The 17,068-nt window shown below is 45.4% G+C and overlaps 2 long non-coding RNA genes across 3 annotated transcripts; one reads left to right on the forward strand and one right to left on the reverse strand.

Annotated features, from left to right (window-relative positions):
- Nucleotides 1–243: 243 nt before the first annotated feature.
- LOC102157397 lies at nt 244–8,320 on the reverse strand. 2 transcript variants are annotated; one of them, XR_005383037.1, is made up of 5 exons: nt 8,072–8,320; nt 6,341–6,415; nt 5,640–5,860; nt 2,349–2,469; nt 244–1,049 (listed from the first exon to the last, which is right to left on the reverse strand). It is a non-coding gene; the product is annotated as an uncharacterized LOC102157397 (long non-coding RNA). The 2 variants fall into 2 exon arrangements; XR_005383036.1 differs by having other exon boundaries at nt 7,986–8,320.
- A 2,893-nt stretch (nt 8,321–11,213) lies between these two features.
- LOC119877822 lies at nt 11,214–12,491 on the forward strand. Its single transcript, XR_005383038.1, has 2 exons — nt 11,214–11,594; nt 11,762–12,491. It is a non-coding gene; the product is annotated as an uncharacterized LOC119877822 (long non-coding RNA).
- The last annotated feature ends 4,577 nt before the right edge of the window (nt 12,492–17,068 follow it).

The raw sequence follows: 17,068 nt of genomic DNA on the forward strand, positions 1-17,068 counted from the left end.
AGCTGCCCAGTCTCATTCTTTTTTTATGGCTGAATAATATTCTTGTGTGTCTGTGTGTGTGTGTTTCTCAAATCTTCTCTATGTATTCATTTATCCATAGATACTTGGGCTGCTTCCATAATTTGGCTACTGTAAATAATGCTGCAATAAAGAATTTATATGCACTAGTATGATGTATGGCTAATACAAAATATGAAATAAACACTACTATTTTTAAAATGTTTAATTTTTATTTCATCTTATTACAAAAGTGCAGAAATGGCCACAAATTCTATTCATCCCTGTATGCATGTCCCCTTTGCAGTGTGACTATGGCAGCCACTCCCATGAAGAGGTAAAGTGGATTCTTCTGTCTCTTGAATCTGGACTTGACCATGTAGACAAATAGATAGTGGGGAAAATTATACAAGCAGAGACTTAAAAAGTAGTTGTATGTTGGGGCTTGTTCCCTTGCTGCTCTTGGGAACCCATCAGCCACTGGCATATAAAAAAGCCTGTGTTAGGCTGCTGGATGATGATGTGTGGCTCAGTACCCATATGAAAGCCAGCTAACCACCAGATATGTGAGGTCACTGCCTGCCCGCTGACCAGGAACCACAAGTAAGACTGCCTAGGATCAACCTCCAAAATAATACATGATTATTGTTTTTACTAACTGAGATTAGAAGTGGCTAGGTACACAGTAAAAACTGACATAGAAATTAGTATCTAAAACTGAGTTGTTATAAAACAAAACAAAACACCCTGAAACATGTGGCTTCAGGTCTCTGAACTGGGCAGAGACTAAAAAAACATTAAGAATCCAGGAGCAGAAACTAGAAAAAGGGTGAGTAAACTTTAGTGGTTGCTGGAAAAAAAAAAAAAAAAAAAGGTGAGAAAATTGCTACAGCTGGCCAGAAAAATGGCAACATGTGTCGTGTAGTTAAAAGCAATCGGCCCGCAGTAACTTAGAAGATTAAATATATTTTTTTCTTCTAATGAATTTATAGCCCTTGCAGGATGAGTTCCTGGCAAAATGTTGAACGTGTTGACTGGTTTCATTTAGCTGCCTAGGAAGAAAGAAAGGAGATAAAGAATTTAAAGGAAGTTTATAGAAAATGAAACTGCTTCTCATCTCTAATCACTTTAGCCAGTAAAAATCCTTCAAGCAAAAGAAGTCTGGGGCCAAAGATCATACCCAGATGTGGCTATTAAAACTTTATTAAGATATTTCAAAGACTTAAGGTGATATCTAGTAGACCCTCTCAACTAAAAGAAGGGGGCTGAGTCTAAGAATTTTAAGAATTTTATCCCACAAAGAGACCCACAAAACTCCATCTCCAAAAAATTGCGGGTGTGGTATTTCTTGAACCAAGTAGTCTCAAGTCAGATTCATAGCAAAACCACAAAATTTTGAGGGTTGTATTGATGAAAGGACCACACACATGGGATGAAAAATTCAAGATTGCTCAAATTACAAAACAGCCACTGGAACCCTTGCTTTTTTCCAGTAGGAAGTAATCAGAGAAAGCTATTTAGTTGTAAACTTGGGTTTTTCCTTATAGAAAAGGAACAAGGCAGCCCGGGTGGCTCAGCAGTTGAGTGCCTGCCTTCGGCCCAGGGTGTGATCCTGGAGACCCAGGATGGAGTCCCTGCATGGAGCCTGCTTCTCCCTCTGCCTGTGTCTCTGCCTCTCTCTCTTTCTCTCATGAATAAATAAATAAAATCTTAAAAAAAAAAAAAAAAAGGAACAATGTCCCAGAAGACAGAACCAAGAGCTCAGAGGGTAGGAGTTAAGAGCCTTGGAGGCAATGGAGCAGGGAGATAAACCTAGACCTAATCAAGGAATATTTCTTGCTCCCAGAATGCAGAGACCTGATGTCCATCTGGATTTCAGCATCATTATAGACCAGTGGCTGCTATGTGTTTCACATCCTTTCCCTTTTTTTTTTTTTCTTTCCTTTTTTGATGTCAGTGTGTAATGATCTTGTCTCTGCTTCATCATTGTATGTTATTGGGTATGTTGGGGACAGATAATCATTGTGTTTTTTTTTTTTTTTTTGTTTTTGTTTTTTTTTTTAGTGTATAGGTCTCTAGAATAAGAGGAGCCCATCTGAGGATTCTTACCTGATCTGATTTAGATCACAAGACCCCACACTAGCATGATGCCAACATTAGATGAGATTTTGGGAGTCTAATATGTGGAAGGAATGATTATTATTTTGTCCCAAGGATGTATGGTCCTAGATTACAAAAACGGCTATGATATTTGGTAGCTTCTTTCATCAAGATACATATATTTCTCCTGGGATCTAAACTAGTCCTGTGACTTATTTCACCATTAGTTTGTACCAAAAGGGATGCTATACCTGTTCCAGGCCTAGAATATTTTTGCTTCTTCTGTTCATGTCAGCCACCACCATGTGAACATACAGGGCTTCGTGCCGTGTGATGAGAGGTCTGTGGCCCAGGCACCCTTGTCACTCCAGCCTACAACCAACAAAAGCAGAACCAGAGTGCTTGATTTTTTTTATCTGCTCAGAGGCACTTGGGTGAGCTAAATGAACCAGATGAGAAAAGCAACCAATTGGTCTCAGCCCCAATTTTTGACCTAAGAATTATGAAATAAACACATGGTTATTATTTTAAGCACATAATTGGAGGCAGGGAAGGTTGTCATGCAGCCATAAGTACGTGATTCAGACACCCAATGTCACAGAATGATTTGTCACTATCCCATCCTTTCTCCTCTGGTCCTCAATTCTTTCTCTGACATAAACCAAGCATCTGTATAGCAGTGGGTCTGTTTGGGGCACTGTAGACTGTTCCAGTGGTTATTTGCCTGTGTCTGCATCAGTTCAACACTATGTTATTCAACGTAGCTTGATTTCGGCTGAGGCAAGTCTCCCCCAAAGTACCTTTTTCTTCTTCAGGAGAGTCTTGGCTATTCTGGGCCTTTTGTTCAACTCTGTGAATGAGTTTATCAAGTACAATAGGGAAAAATAAAAAACTACCCCTGTGAGATTTTTCATTGAAATTTTATTAAACCTATAGATAAACTGGGAAGAATTGACATTTTTTTAATTGGCCCTTCCTACCGATAAGTATGTCTCCATTATTCAGGTGTTCCTTGGTCTCTTTTAATACATTTTTATAATTTAGGAAATTATATATATTTATATTATATAAATTTTGGCTACATCTTTTTCAGACTTATTCATAAGTACTTTATATTTTTATGGTTAATAGAAAATAATATAAATTAAATGAATATAAATTAAATTCATAAGTAATCTTAATCTTACTAAATTAATATAAATTGGACTTTTAAAGATTTTCCCAACTGACTGAAGCAAAATGCAAATGTCTCATTAATTATAATAATTTGTGTATATTTAAATATTTTCTATTAAACAGTAATCTAGACAAAACAGCTCTCTCTCTACACCTTATGCTTGGGTGAGTTCAAAACAACAGCTGCATATATAGAAGAACAGGGAAAAGGAAAAGAAACAAAGCTAAAAATGCCCCATTTTCCGTTAAAGGTTGCAAGTTTGAAGCAAATTTAGAGAGAGAAAAGGAGTAGCTACTTGGATAAGAAATTGTAGTTTAGACATTATACTTGTAGGAATGGAAGTAAATTATTATTAGACCAGACCAAACTTTTATTTCCTAAGAGCAACTGCAAGATCTCTGGCACAGCAGACCACTTATCATCTTCAACGTCCGAATTTATAAAAACAATTTAAGCTTTGCGAAAAAAAAAGTCTTACATGTATTTAATGCTTCTCTGAGATGACAAGGAAACGAAGGTACCCATGAATTCAACATTAAAATAAAAGCAGGAAGTGAAAACAATATGGAAGTTCCTCAAAAAATTAAAAATAGAATTACCTTATAATCCAGTAATTCCACTAGTGAGTATTTACCCAAAGAATATAAAAACACTAATTCAGAAACATATATACACCTGAATGTTTATTGCAGCATTATTTATAATATCCAAATTATGGAAACAACCCAAGTGTTCATTGACAGAGGAATGGATGAAGAAGAGGTAGTGTATGTGTATGTATATTATATATATATAATGGAATATTACTCAGCCATCAAAAAATGAAATCTTGCCATTTGCATAATGACATGGATGGATCTAGAGGGTATAATTCTAAGTGAAATCAGTCAGTTAGAGAAAGTCAAATACTGTATGATTTCACTAGTGGAATTTAAGAAACAGAACAAATGAACAAAGAGACAAACCAAAACACAGACTTTTAACTACAGAGAACAAAGAGAAGGTTACCAGAGGGAAGGTGAGCAGGGGGATGGATGAAATAGGGGAGGAGGATTAAGAGTACACTTATCACGATGAGCACTGAGTAATGTATAGAATTTTGAATCGGTATATTTTATCCCTGAAACCAATATAACCCTGTATGTTAACTACACCAGAAATAAAATGAAGATAAATAAATAAAATGGGAAACCTAAAAGGTAAGCAAGAATCAAAGCCAGTATTTGCCCAAATGCATCTCCAGATCCCTGGTGGCTTTGTGCTTCTGTTTTCATGAGTGACCAATTCTGGTGACAGAGAGAAGGCTCAGAGATCACCACGGATGGGAGTCTCGTAGGGCTACCCCTTGCATAGTGGGAACCCCAAATAACGGCCCTCCAAGGATGGCCTCATCCTAATTCCCAGAACCTGTGAGTTACATGGCAAAAGGGAACTAAAGTCACAGACGGAGTGAGAGTTGCCAATCTACCGAGTGTCAAGTAAGTGAGTTATCTTGGAATATCCGGTGGAAACAATGTGATCACAGTGGCCTTTTAAATGCAGAAGAATGAGGAAGATGGTCAGTCACAGAAAGATTTGAAGATTCAACGCTACTGATTTTGAAGATGGAGGAAAAGGCCAGAAGCCAAGAAATATGCATGGCCTCTAAATGCTGGAAAAGACAAGAAAACAGATTCGCCCATTCAGCCTCCAGAAGCAATGCCAGCCTGCTGACACTTTGATTTTAGCCCAATGAAACTCATTCCAGACTTCTCACATCCAGAACTGTAAGATGATACATCTGTGTTGGTTTTGGCCGCAACGTCAGTAGTAATTCATCACAACAGCAATAGAAAAGTAATACAGACCCCAAAGGGATAATACATTTCCAGAACATGTGCAATACAGGGTTGTTAGGGAAGACTCTGGCTAGAGAGATAATATAATAATTCCTTAATAAATGTTAAATGCACATTAAAATGAAAAGCGCATACCATACTCAACCCATTCAGGGATTCAACAGACAGAAGCTCTTGCTTATTGAACTGGATTTAATAAAATAAAAAGCATTATCTGCCTCTGGGAAAGGCAGGGCAAGGTTCATTAAAAATTACATTTACTGGTACAGGAAGAGCTGAGTCATTATGAGCCTGAAACATGAAAGTGATTTCAGTCATTCTACAGAACTTAAATACCATAAATAGAAATGCATGCCCTTGTCTGCAGTCGGTTCCTTCTTCCTCTTCCAGATGCTTTGATCTTTTGCCCCAAATAGAAGAAAAGGATTTCTGTAAGTGAAGCAAATAATTCAAATTTCATGGCATTGAAAATATGAATCACGAGAGCTATCTGGGAAACCGTTTATCTGTAGGAAATGCAACAGCACCTTAGGTTCACAGAGTAGAGCCCGGCATTCCTTCTGTCTCCTTCTCTCAACCACTCCCATACGCCAGAAGGGTCTTCATCTTCCTTTAACTGCACGGGCATTTGATATTACGGCGGCAACCTTGGGGTCTGATATTTTCCTTTCAGAGCTTATGTCTTGGGTTTTAGAACACTTTTGCTAAAGAAAAGATTATGTGGTGGTGGGGAGTGACCTTGAGACATCTGGAGGAAAGACACACTATTAGTTGGCTGAATGGGATCCAGGTTTAAAAGGACTCCCTGTTGGGGAGAAAGGAGCTGAAGAGAAAAGTCTAACCAGGAGAACATGACACTGGCTTTATCCAAGGATCTGAAACAGCCAGCAGACTGTACTCCCCATGAAGGCCCTTACTCTTGACCTCTGACCCTGGCTAAGTTGTCAGGAATGAGGCCTAGCAGCCTGAGACCCTCCCCACAGCTACTCTGGGCAGAACTCTACCTGCGTCTATCTTCCCTTTTCCAACCTCACATCCCAACAAAATTCAGCTGTTAGGGGCTCCTCGTTCCTCTGCTTCTACTTTCTTGCTATTCTTATTAGGCAGCAGCTCATAAACTGATATGTACGTGACACTACATGTAAAGGATTCCCAGGTTGTCCTTCCGTCCTGGCAGCCCATGATGACTCAGAACCACGCAATTCTCCTCCACTACCTGTCCACCCACCCGGGGAATGTCTTCTCGGGCACTGCCAAGTCAGTTCCTGGAATTTATGGTGAAAGGTGGCGATGGAGGGAGAACCTGTGAGGCAAGAGGAAGAAGGAAAGAGGTTAAGCTAATCCTCAAAACAAAGAGATAAGAGGATTTTGGAAATTTAGGACAGAAGAAAGGTGCTGGTGTGGTGTGGGTCTAAGGTCATCGGGAAGAGGGGGGAAACCGTAAGAGAGATTGCTGGCAGGAGGGTGTCAAAGAATCAGCCTTAACACATTTTTAAAGCACAAAAGTTAGACTGTAATTCCATTTTTATAACTAACAGATATTTGGTCTGGACTTCTGTGGATGAGACTTTATACACAGACGGAACCACATGGGCCAGAGGTCAAAAGGGTTGAACACCAAGTCATTCTGGTTTGCGCAAGATTTCTCTAATTTTAGCAGTAGAGTTTTCACATCCCAGAAAGTTCTACACTCTCTGTCGATTGGGGTGTCTGGTCACCCTAAGTCATTAGTGATCAATAATGACTTCACATGTTCTATTTCCTGAGAGAATAGTAAACTCATTTTCCCTGAGAAGAGTTGCTAAGGGTGAAGGGAAAATTATGATGACATTTGGCAAAAAAAAAAAAAAAAAAAAAAAAAGATGAGGAAGGGGGAAAAGGAAGAGAAAGAAGGCTGAAAGGGGTGGAGGGGGGGAGGGATTTATAAGGGAGGACCTAAAGCAATCTTGACCTAAAGCAGTAGTTTCCATCCAGGAGCGGTTCAGTCAATCCTACAGAGGGGATTTGATCCCCAATGCCTGGGGATAGTCTGGGTTGCACAATCGATATCCACTAGGATCTACTGAGTAGAGGCAGAGATGCCGCTGAACACCCGGCAAAGCACAGGACAGCCCTCCACAACGAAGAATTACCCAGCCCCCAAAGCCAAAGGGATCAGAAGAGCATAGGGAGGAGGCTTGGGGGCGCAGCCTTCTCGCCGGCCCTTCAAGTGTCCCAAATGGACGTGCCATCACAGAGACAGCACAGAGGGTGCTAGAAGAATGCGGGCAAAAAGCAGGAAACAGGTGTCGGTTTCTTTCATGCAGACGCCCAGGTCTAGGATAAAACGCTTGGCTGCGCAGGTGACAGTCACTACTTTTCTCCAGGGTTTTCTGACACTAGGAAAACCCACTTTGCTCAGAAGCTATAAGAGGTGGTGTCAGATTAGTATTAAATTGGTCCTTGGAGCCGAAACTGATCTCCTGAGTGTCAGAACCAGGTCATTGACTCCCCTAACAAGGGTCAGAGTCCTTGATGCCCGGATGCTTGAGGACACCCAAGGGGCCAAGACGAGCACGGCCCGCTGAGACTACAAGGACAGACGGCTGTTAAAGGTGAGCGCATGGCACGGGAGCCAAAGAAAGGAGGGTCCTGCCTGGAAGGGCCTCTCAGAGCAGGGCCTTGAGAAGTGAGTAGTCAGTGGGAGTAAATACCCCCCCCCCCCCCCCCCGAGAAGGCAGGGGAAGGCCTCCGCATGAAGGCATCAGTGAGGCCCAATCACGGGGCCTCAAGAGATGTGCCCCTAGGTCCCTGCAGCAGGTAGGCTTCCTGGGAAAGAAGGAAGAGAGCGTGTACCAGAAGTTAAGGGAAAAACTCCCAGGAGGCCTCCGAACCTCTGTCTGCAGGCAGCAGCGTACAGGTCCTCCCCACGCCCGCGATCGCCCTCTCCCTGGGTCAGCGGGTCTGCGGACTTGCCCACCTTCAGCTCCCTGCTTGCACCCCGCAGGCCCAAGGGACGCCATGCACCGTCCACGCCGGCCAGCACGCGTCTACACCTCTGTTGGAGCCACCCCTTTCCTGCGGCTGCATCGCACCACCGCCCACCTGTGGCGGGAACGGTGTGGACGTGGGCCAACCCACGTGGCTTGGCTCTCCCGAGGGCTAGGTCACCGCAGGCATCAGCAATCCCTCGTGCGGAATGAAGGTTGGTGAGTCGATATTATGAATAGAAAATATTGCTGGATGTGGACCGAGATGGAAAAGGAAACAAGTGAGAAACATTTCACTGAGCGCTCTGCTAGAGGTTAGTGTTCAGGGGCATAAGAACAAATTCCTCTAGACCCCTGAGTAGTGAATATGTGTTTGCTACGAGGCACATCTTGGACCTCAATAAATTATTTGTCTAATAAATAAAATGCCAAATAAGATGTTTGAAATCGGGGCGCCTGGGGGGCTCGGTTGGTGAAGTGTCTGTCTGTCTTCGGCTCAGGTCGTGATCCCGGGGTCCTGGGGTCGAGGCCCGCCTGGGCCTACCTGCTCAGTGGGGAGTCCGCTTCTCCCTCTCGGTCTCCCTACCGCTCCCCTCGCTTGTGCTTTCTCTCTCTCTCTTTCCCTCTTCTCTCCCAGTCAAATAAATAAATAAAATCTTAAAAAAAAAAAAGATGTTCAGAATTGAGTTGATGTTAATCGTTCAATGTCTTCTAATGTGTCCCGTCACCCTTTACGTCTGCCTTCTATCCCTGTGCTTCTGCTTTCGATGCAGAAAAAAAATAATCAATTGCCCTGATACACCCTCACTCACATGTCCCCAAAGGTACGACCACGTTTCGTCTGTGAGCTAAGCAGGTGGAGCTCACCCCGGCTGACACGTACTGTGTTCTCTGGAAGCTTTGTAGCAGGTGGCGGTGCGTGGTGTGTGGGGTTCAGTCTTCTGAGAAAAACATGAGCCAGCACATTGGCTTTAATGTGGGCTTTTTATTGATGCCTAAACTTCCAACAGGTTTAACCGGAGTTATCAATAAACAAGAATTTTAGAATCGTGAAAACTTCAAGGTGGAGGGAAGCTCACAGAATCATTTTGTCTAATTCCCCTGACTCTTGGGCATAATGTGGCATCCTTCTTGTTTTATTTTTTAAATATAGTTATTTATTGGTGAAAACATTGAAATGTTTTATCATTTATTTAGTAATGCTCCTAAAATGACAAAAATAAGCCCCCTACATGTTATCATAATGTAAAACTATGCAAAATAATTATCCTTTCCGAAACAAAAATGAAAAAAGGCTGTGATCTGAGCAACACCATTTCACATATTTGCAAATCTCTTTAGTGTTTAGCTTAACAGGCATCTGGATTCTCATCTGTCCATGACTTCAGTCTGTCGCTGTATATTGTTTTGGTTGAAATACATGAAGAAACTGCAGCCTCGCACAGATGAGTAATTGAAAATGAAAGAGGCATTTTTAACCTCCTTTTCAAATAATTGAGGATATTTTTCTCTGCCGCTGCACCAAAATTTGATGTCGTCAAACTCTAAGAAGAGACTTCACTTTTCTGAGCATCAGGGCTGCTGTGAGAACTACATCAGATAATACCTTGCAAGAGCTTAGGGCCTGCTGCATAGACGTGTGTGTGTGTGTGTGTGTGTGTGTGTGTGTGTGATGTGTCTATGGCATCTATATGCATATACATACTTGAAGGATTCTTAAAATATGAGACGAGAGGGAAGCCTGGGTGTCTCAGTGGTTGAGTGTCTGCCTTTGGCCCAGGGCGTGATCCTGGAGTCCCAGGATCGAGTCCCACGTAGATCGGGCTCCCCTCAGGGAGCCTGCTTCTCCCTCTCCCTGTGTCTCTGTCTCTCTCTCTCTCTCTGTGTCTCTCATGAATAAATAAATAAAATCTTTAAAAAAATAAATAAAATATGAGATTAGAACAAAAAAAAACAAAAAAATATGAGTTGTAACACATATGGGTTCAACTGATCATTTTAAATTCTGCATTGCAACTACTTTTTATTTTTCTTTATTGGTCCGGAACTTTTGCCCAGACAGGCTTGCTACTCGACAAGTGATTTCATACCCGGATAAAAGAATCATACTGCGAAATACAGGAAGTCCTGTCTTTCCAGAACCAGCCCTTGAACACTGACTAAATACAAAAACTTGAATGCTCTTGGCCTTAGCACACATTTTATATACAGATAGATTTATACACGTATCGAGAAATGTCTGTATAAAAGATACGTAAAAAGGTGCCCAGAGAGAGACACCTATACGTACATCCCAGTTATACAAAGTGGTTGGTTTGCTTTGAACTGAGACAGGTTGGTTTAAAAGCTTTGCTTGCTGTTAAACCTTACCTGCTTTCACAATACGAAGACTATCTGAGCCTTCAGGAGGTGAGACGATCAGATAACTGGTCACAGGCCCAAACTGAGAGCCAAGGAAATGATTGTTTATTGTTGCTATCAGCTCAGAGAGGAGAGGAGTGACTGGCAGGTAACAGATCAAGAAAAGTCCCAGAGCAAAGGTATCTTGTTCCAGGAGCCGGCTAGCACTGGGCACGCCAGGAATCTGGATCCGGGCCTGGCTGAGCCCAAAGCCACGATCCTCTGACTCTTGCTCCTCACTGTCTCTGGAGGGCAGGAGGCCGTGTGTGAGGGGCTCCTTCCTACACAGCGTCCTGCTGCCCGTCCTCGTTCCACAAGGTGCAAAATCTGAAACCCATTCCTTGTGTCACTACAACAACTGGGAACGGAATTTGTTACTCCACCGCAGCTCAGGAAGGCAGGTAGGATTTAAAAGAAATCATCTCCCCCCCCGCAAAAAAAAGGAATTTCCATCATCACACATATATGTGGAGCTGATGGGAGCTTAGGAAGGCAGGTGGTTTCTCATAATATCTTTTCTACAAATAAATCGACCCTGGTAAACCATTTCCTAAAAAATGATTCCTCGGGTGCCCATCTGCAAGCGAGCTGGGTGTTGGTTTCTGGGTAGATAGTTTAGGATGAGATGAGCAATGTTATAGTTAAGGGGGTTGGGGGTGTGGGGGGCTGGGGGTGGACACCACTGCCTCCCCTGTCCTCAGGCTCATCAGACCAGTCGGAAGGGACCAGCCCGTTGGCTGCTGGCAGCACTTTGCAGGCTGCGTGGCCCGCAGGAGGGGTGTGGGCCCCGTTACCCCCCCAGTCCTGGCCGCCCTCTGCGAACTCAGTGCAACTAACTCCCTCACTTTTCTGGGGTTTTCCTCCCCGCCCTTGATTTAGTGGAGGGCGAGGCTTGGATCTTAGGGTGGGAAAGACTTCATACAATTTGCACTTGAAAAGAGGAAGTGAGAAAAAAGAAAAAGAAACACAAAGAGAGGCCCAGCCAGCTGTTTCCTACAGACGGAGGACCACCCCGCAGCTGTTCGCTGCCCTCCCGCCCCTGGGAACCGGCTCCCACCTCAGCCCCGGCCCATCCGGACAGGGTCACCCGGCCGCTGTCCCTTCTCTTCCAAGGTAAGAGTCTGAGATGGTGTCACGTGAGCTCTGCGACACCTGGGTCCTGTCCTTATCCGGTCACAAGCGCCCGACAGGAGGAACTGGGCCAGAAGACCCCACTCTGCCCCCCCCCCGCCGGTCACCCCGGGACAGGGTAAGACTGTGCTGTTACTCCCATGTCACAGGCGAAGAAGGTGACACTCGGACATGTGTCCACGGCATCATGACTCCAGGGCCTGTCCTCTCCACCAAGGATGTCAGACCGTCTTCCCGGGCGCCACGTGCTTGTCAAAAACAGATTCCCCGGGTGGCCTGGGCTGGCCTGGTGCAGGAGCCGGAGTAGAGCCCCAGCAGGTGTCCCCTCGCTGCCCCCCCCCCCTTGCCTCCCAGTCCCAGCTCTGAGGAACCTGTCCCTCCCGGGGTCCTTGGAACACTCTGTTCTCGCCGCCTCCACGGCAGGAAACACACTGTGCGAAAATCAGCTGATGTTACGTCTGTGTCGCTGGGGAATTACTGGATTTCCAGGATCCTGTCCCGCTTTTTCACTTCCTCTCGGATGGCTTCTTCCACCGATCTTTCCACAGCTTGGAAACATCTGCTCTGTGGGCCTCCACTTACAAGTTCCCTCCTCAGAGAAACCTTTTCTGATGACCTTCAGAATTAATTAAGAAGGCCGTCACTCACTCACCATCAAACTACTCAATTGCATCATCTAGCACCAAGCACGGAGCTTCCCACACGTAGGTCCTCAACTGGGACTTAATTATCCAGAGGCAGATGAAGCACATTCTTGGGGCACCAGAAAAACAGACATACCAAACATTTTTTTAAACATGTTGACATGCGCTTATATTCGTATACTATAGAAGTCATATGAAAATAAAATTAGGATCTTGCTGGCCTCCGTTCCACTTACATTGGCCTGGTATTATTTTTATATAGAATTGCATATATATTTTATATATATTATTTATTGGAGAGAGAGAGCATGCGTGCATGTGTGCTCAAGCAGTGGGAGGGGCAGACGAAGAGGGAGAGAGAATCTCAAGCAGACTCTGCGCTGACCGTGGAGCCCGAGGCAGGGCTCAATCTCACCACCCTGAGATCATGACCTGAGGCTGAAATCCAAGAGCTGGATGCTTAACCAACGGAGCCACCCAGGGGTCCCCTACAGAATTGTATATTGAGAATGGGCTTCATAACATTTGGGGGCTTTGGGTCTCTAAAGCTTTTAATCTGGCACTTGTATGTGTCTACTGACATCCTTGCTCTCTAAAAAATTTTTTTGAAAATAAATTGGGCAGGTACAGTATTATTACCTAGTCCTATCTCGAGATAGTTCGGAAAAAATATAAAAAGCACCACTAAGCAAGAGGAGACAGGTTCAGATGTGACAGGTGAAGGGCCAAGTCCTGCAAGACGGCCCCCATGTCCCCACTTCATGCACCAATGGCAAGTCCAGCTTGGTCATCTGTGCTCCTGACCCGCCAGCTGTAGCCTGGGGGTTCCAACGATGTCCTCTTTGGGTTCCAGTAGTAAGTTAGCTAGAGCCGCTCATGGAACTCAGAGAAACCTTTTACTTCCTAGACTGCCAGTTTGTTATAAAAGGGTAAGTACGGTTCAGGACCAGAGAGAAGACATGCACCGGGCGAGGTATGGGCAAAGGGTGCGGAGCCTCTAAGGCCAAGCACATCGCCCTCCCCCAATCTCCATGATAGTCACCAACCTGGAAGCTCTCCCCCCGCCCCCAACCTCAGCCTCTGGGGATTTAGGGAGGCTGCCTCGAGTAGGCATGATTGATGGAGTCACGGGTCACTGGGGATGGAACCCGTCTCGAGCCATCTCCCCTCCTCCCAGGAGGTCGGGGTGTAGGACTGAAACTTCCAACCCTCCCTCACTGGGTTCCCCAGGCACCAGGCTCCTCCTTAGGTTCAGGCCTAAAGTCATCTCATGAATATAACAAGAGATACCCTTGTCCCTCTGGACCCTTAGGAAAGTCCAAGGGTTTCCAGAAATGGGCCCCAGACCTGCCATACATACATGGTTTCCCACAACTCGAAAGTCTCAGTTAGGGCGCTTCGCTCTTAGGAAAGCGCTGCCGATGACCTCCCCCCATACCTGTTCCCCCTAACCGCATACCTTCTGAAGAGGATTCTCGCTTTCAGATCTCACTTCTACCCAAGTGAAAATCGGGCCCAGCATTTGTTTTGTGCGGAGCCCCACGGAGGCAGCACGGAGGGCGCGGCGGGGAGGCCCCCCGGCTGGGCGCTGAGCATCGGGCAGTAGGCGGCGGCCCGGAGCCTGTCCCTGAGCACCTGCGCCCTGGCCCCGGCCAGCAGGTCGGCCCGAGGGTACTGGGGAAGCCGTAAGAGAGGGTTCGTTCGGGGGCTTGGGGATGCTCAAAAAATATTTTCATGTAAATCTCGGTCTATGAAAGCTTTCAGAGCAGTGCTCTACTTTCCCATAGTGGGGGACCCCTGTATTTCTTATTATAAGTTACAGCATTACACAGTCAGCGGGGGCCCAAAGGCCATCCACAGATACAGAAAATAAGAAAAATATATATATATATAAAAAAGAAAATATCATTATGCACTTTAGCCCTGTAAACTCCGTAAGGCTGGTTGAAGCTGCAGACCTGTGGGGACCATCCCCTTCTAACCAGAGCAGGTCTGCGAGAAATGGAAACACTTGGTCTTTTTGTTGGCTCAGACTTTGTCACTGAAGTTCGATTGCGCTGACGTCCTTCACCAGACTTGGGGGCCACAGATCGGATTTTTCTCGCTACGTCCAGCTTTTAAAGAAAGGATCCTTACGCACGTGCAGTCCTTTATCGATATTCTCAACAAGCGTTGGCGAGGATGTGCCTCAAAATGAAACTTTTTTTTTTTTTTTCCGGCTGTACATGCAGGCACGGGTCCTGTAAAATCTATAAAGAGAAGCGGGGTGAGAAGAGAAAAGCATGTCACCGTTATCCCCGAGGAGCTGTCCCTTTCCAGAACCTAAACTGGGCCAGCAACCTGCTTCAACTCATCCTGATTCCAAAGGAGGAGGAGATGGAGCCGGGAGTAGAGGAAATGAAGTGAGAAGCCTGAGAAGATTATAAGGGCCTTAGGGGTATACGGTCCAAAAATCACATTTAGCAGAAATCAGGGGCCGTTCTCTCTTCCACACAAGGGAAGAACATTTACCAAACAATCCTTTGCTGCGGCCCCCCCGTAATTTGCTGTCGCTGTTGACATAGTTTCCTGACCATCTCTCGGTTGAATTCTTGCAGTAGCAGGTGCATCGGTTTATCGGTATGTGGGGAGGTTAGCGCAGGGCTTGCGCAGGTTGACACCACAGGATTGTCGATATTTTAGGAATTAGCAAGTTGCTCTTGTACTCAGGCAGGGATTCATTCTGGAAGGGAGTCCGCTAATGCAGGCAACCTGTCCCCTCCCCGGACCCCCTGCAGCGTTAACTGTAACTGGCGGGGTGAGTACGTAGCACTTTAAGGATGCGACGGGAGCCAAAGGACAAAGGTGAGGATCCACAGAGAATAAAAAATGAACCCAAAATGTGCCTAGCAGAATCTCCCACCAGAAAATCAGGTCAGTCATCTTCACCCAAAATTCACTCCCCAAGCCAGCATTGGGATTAAGACCAACGGAGAGTCTGAGCCCGCACCGTCGGGTGTGATGTGCAGGGAGCTCTCGGGGCTGGAGGAAGGAAAGATGCGACCCGCTGGGACACTGAGCACGCGTGACTCTATTATGTGTCAACGTAATGGGTGATATGCTCCCTGGGGACTCCAGGGCTGGATCACCTAGTAGCTCGTCCCCTCGTCAAGGGTCCAGACCCTTTCTTTCTGTCCTGCCTTCCTCAGACGTTAGCCCTGTCCTCAGCTGCGTCCTCTGCCTCTCGCATCAGATGCCACATCTCCGGGCGTCACATCCTCATGCGGAGATGCCTCACAGCTGGAACAGAGAAAGAGGCCGCTCACTTCCCCCACGGATCTTTTGAAGAGATGAAGACTTTTCCAAAAGCCTTCTTCTCCTGTCTCGTTGGCAAGAATTGGGTCGCAGATGCCCATTCCTGACCTAAATAGCAGCAAGGGCAGCGGTCAGTTACCACGCTTGGCTCAGACCCATCCTGGCCTGTACCCCTGGGGTTGGGGGGACGCCCAGCCTCCCGTGAGGTTTATGGCCCACTGACTCCTGGAAAGACTTGGGTTTCTATTGATAAGAGCAAAAAAGATAATGTATATACGACAGACCACCCCATAAAGAAGGCAGAGTCGGGACAGTGAGGGGGTTGGGGGGCACAGGTGGTTAAGTGTCCAACTCTTGATCTTGGCTCAGGTCATGATCTCGGGGTCATGGAATCGAGCCCAGTTCTGGGCTCCATGCTCTGTGGGGATTCTGCTTAAGGATTCTGTTTCTCCCTCTCCCTCTCTTCCCCCCTCTTCTCTCTCTCTCTCTCAAATAAATAAATAGAATCTTTTCTTTCTTTTTTTTTTTTTTAAAGAAAGCAGTGAACTTTGAAAGTCAGTGGTGCACAGAGAAAGGATTATATCACCCTCGGGGGGAGAAAGAAGGAACTTCTTATTATTCACAAGTTCTTGTCAACTATGGAGATGAATGTTTTTGTCATTTCCACTTGGGCTTGGATATTTTTTCTGGATCGAAGTAAAATAAGTCTGATTTCTTTTGTTGTGCCAACTGCCCAAGCACAGTATTTAAATACAGGTCTCATGTGACTCCCCTGGCTGCCGTCCCCCAGGCTCCTCAGCCGCTCCTCCTGGTTTCCAGTCCTTCACTACGTCTTCTCACTGCGGGGCCCTCGTTTCTGCCCAGCTCACCGTAAGAAACTGAGCTTTTAAGACCTCGCTCTGGAGAATCTCTCCGAGTTCTCTGTGCCACCATGTACCCCATGCTGTCTCACTCTCCGCCTCAATGCCAATATTTATGGAACTCTACATGCCCAGCCAGTGTCAAAGGAATTATCGAGAATCTCGCTGAATGTTCCTAAGGGCCCTGTGAGACGGTCCTGATTTTAATCTCAATTTCCTAAGTGACAAAATGGAGAAATTAAGTCATCTGCTTAGGTCCCACAGTGTATGAAAGGTGAGGCCAGGATTCCAAACCAGATGGTTAGGTGTCAGAGTCCTGGCTCAAAAGTACCGCACTCTACAGCCACATAATGGTCTTATCTGTCCCCTGGGAGTGCTCCTTGCTCCGTGCCTGGCACATCAGGAACACAAATATTTGCAGAGGGAATGAAGGATTCACGGTCATTTTCTTTTGCACAACACCATTTGCCAATCTTTTCCTGAAGATGTACCATCCCATACTGAAGACACTACTGCAAGTGTCTTTTTGGCCAGAAAAAAAAAAAAATAAATGCCATATGTGGGAAGTCCAATAATGCCCCGCAGAGATGTATACACACTAATCTCCTGAAACTGTGAATATGCTACTTCAAACAAAAAAAGAGACTTTACAGACACC

The sequence above is a fragment of the Canis lupus genome, chromosome 33 (assembly GCF_011100685.1).
Source record: "Canis lupus familiaris isolate Mischka breed German Shepherd chromosome 33, alternate assembly UU_Cfam_GSD_1.0, whole genome shotgun sequence".
NCBI lineage: Eukaryota > Metazoa > Chordata > Mammalia > Carnivora > Canidae > Canis > Canis lupus.